This window comes from Plectropomus leopardus, unplaced genomic scaffold (genome assembly GCF_008729295.1).
Source record: "Plectropomus leopardus isolate mb unplaced genomic scaffold, YSFRI_Pleo_2.0 unplaced_scaffold25339, whole genome shotgun sequence".
In the NCBI taxonomy this organism is placed as follows: Eukaryota; Metazoa; Chordata; class Actinopteri; order Perciformes; family Serranidae; genus Plectropomus; species Plectropomus leopardus.
The window spans coordinates 1-2,801 of record NW_024627534.1 but is presented as its reverse complement, the minus strand read 5'-3'; the positions used below and the strand labels follow the sequence as shown (position 1 = coordinate 2,801).

General features: G+C 40.7%; 1 long non-coding RNA gene across 1 annotated transcript; it reads right to left on the bottom strand.

Moving 5' to 3' along the window:
* Window positions 1-54: 54 nt before the first annotated feature.
* LOC121966632 lies at window positions 55-2,547 on the bottom strand. Its single transcript, XR_006107607.1, has 3 exons — window positions 2,356-2,547; window positions 1,629-1,838; window positions 55-109 (listed from the first exon to the last, which is right to left on the bottom strand). It is a non-coding gene; the product is annotated as an uncharacterized LOC121966632 (long non-coding RNA).
* Between the last annotated feature and the right edge of the window lie 254 nt (window positions 2,548-2,801).

The window sequence follows — 2,801 nt, the reverse complement described above, 5'->3', positions numbered from 1 at the left end:
TCAACTTGATATAGATGTATTAATACTCACACATCCTTGTTTCAAAATTGATGTAGGATCTTCAAAAATATCCTCTTTGATGCAGGCGCTGCATTTCTGGGGTCCATTACTGCAACAAAACAACATTATACTCAATATATATACTGCAAATGTACACAATATTACTTATACTGCAAATACAACTTATGTAAACATGAGATTCCCAGCAGTTGAAAGTACATTTACTCAATTATTGCACTTAAGTACTATTTACGCTAGTTGTACTTCCATTTTTTCTACCTAATACTTCTACTCCACTGCATTTCAGAGGAAAGTACTGTGCTTTTTACTCCACCTTATTTTTAGACAGCTTTAGATACTTTTCAGACTTGGATTAAAAAAGCAAAATATAATGAACAAATAAATGGTAACGTATTATTAAAGGTTAACCTACCCTACAGTATATAAAGTAAATAAACATTTACCAGCTGCAACATTAAAGTGATGCTTACACATGAATGCATCAACAATCATAATCAAATCATAGAATACACACTGTATTGTTCTGAAATGTGCCATTCTGCAAAAATAAGTTTTTTTGTTTGGAACTTTAAGTATATTTTGATGTTTACTTCAATAACATTGTGAATGCAGTACTTTCACTGGTAACATAATATTTCTACACTGTGGTAAATTTGCTACTGTAACTTAAAGGTCCCATGTTGTTAAAATCTGATTATCATGTCTTTGTTTATTTTAAAGCAGGTATAGGTCAACATAATCAATCCACAGAGAAATGCACACAACCCAAATTCAGCAGTTGTGCCTTTAAACGAGCCATCAGGACTTCCGTAAAGTTGTGATGTCACAAGTACATTATACAAAGGTAAAAAGTGCTGCTACAGTGCTGTTAGAGTCTTTTCTTGGATGCAATGACACTGCAAAGATGCCAAGAGCACAGATAAGAAAGACCAGAAAACACTGACCAATCAGAGTACACTGGGATTTTTGGAAGAAGGGCTTAAAGAGACAGCCACTAAATCTGTATGTTACAAACAAAGGGTGACTGTAGTAGTGTAGTATTCATGCAGCAAATGCGACAAAAATAATGTGGGTTTTTTTCTAACATTAAAGCATGAAAACATGTTCAAGTACAAATCCAGAATACTACAATACATAAAATGGGACCTTTATTTTTTTAAAACCTGAGCAAATTGGCTTGACTTATTTCAACTTAAGAAAAAATGACCAAAAAATCAGCAAGAAATTAGTAAAAAAAAAAAAAAAAAAAAAAAAAGGTACAAGAAAATGTACCACAAATTTCAAAATTACCACACCAAATACACAAGAAAGAAAAGTCAAAAACAAAAACAAACAAGGTAATGCCCTGAAGTTCCTCCTATGCTGACACTTTCTTTGCACTTTTTATTTATGTTATCACCTATCATTTAAATAAAACGCCGATCCAGATAATTGGCAAAATGCCGAATATCAGCTCCAATGATGAGCCGGGCCGATAATCTGTCAGCCCCTAGTATGCTTGAATTTTACTTGCAGCACTGTGGTTTTGCTACTTCTACATTTCTCCACCACTGTAGTTACTCCCTAAGACACACATAGTACGGTCTGTGGGTGGTGTGGCCCCTCACCTCACAGTCCTGTTGAAGCAGTAGGAACAGAAGCGATGTCCACACTGGGCTTGAAAGGGTCGTCTGAGTATGTTGTGGCAGCAGTTGCACAGGTGTTTGTCCTCCAGCTTGTTGCCCAGGATCTTTTTGGGGAAGCCGGGTTTATTGCTCTCCATGGACGAGGGAGGGGATGGCTCCTGTGTGGCCATGGTGTCTGTTCACACGTCACACCTGCGAGGAAGGAAGAAGATGTGAAGAAGAATTCATTTTGATGCAACAGTTACAGAGAGGAGCGGTGATGGCTATTTCCTGGCCTTTAAACACACTGTCTTTGAGCCATGAGTGTAACATAAAAATCCTCCAGCAATGGTTCCCCATCACAGGCCGGCTGAGAGGCCCACACCCTTTGTTTACATTTCCAGTGTGCATCCATGGCTGCTTCTTGTGCTTGACTTGGCACAAAGTGCTGCCACTGCCTCTCTCTCTGCTCAAACAATACACGCTCTGCTCAGCCTACCCGGTAACGACGCTGACAAATCGCACATCCATTGTCTCTGCTCTGCTTCCTTCTCCCTTCCTTGTCGCTGTTGCTAAGCTATCAGCATCCTTTCAGTCAGAAGTGGTACCCAGCACGGCACGCCGCCACGCCCCTTTCACATCCCCAGCTCGCAGCCTCAAACACACCGTTTACCAACAGGAAAACAGCTCCTCGGTGAACGCTCCTACAATCACCAGAGTTTGCACTTACCAGCGGTTTTTGTCGTCTAAACTGTCATCGCGCGCACAGGCTTCGAAATCACCTTTCCTGGTCGCAGGGAGTCGCTCGCGCGGTGTGCCGATATTACATGAGGTTTCGCAGCCGACTGGAAGTGTTTTCTTCAGCGTTAGCCACATAATCTAGATGTGGTCCCCCAAAAGCGATGGCTGTTATTGTCCAATATCGCCATTGCACTTTCAGACTGGGTGTTACGTCATGCGGTGGGCTGAACGCGGGTTGATAGGCAGACGAGATGTGGAGGCGCGACCCCCATTGGTTCACAACTCACGAGTGGGCGGGCTCGCTTTGTTGTGAAATAAACATCCAGTAACAGATTTTTAGAAATGCACATCACATGTCTTTTTAATGTTTCTGGTTATTGTATCTTTATATTTGTGCTGATATGCACATTATATCGCTTTGTTGTGAAATAAACA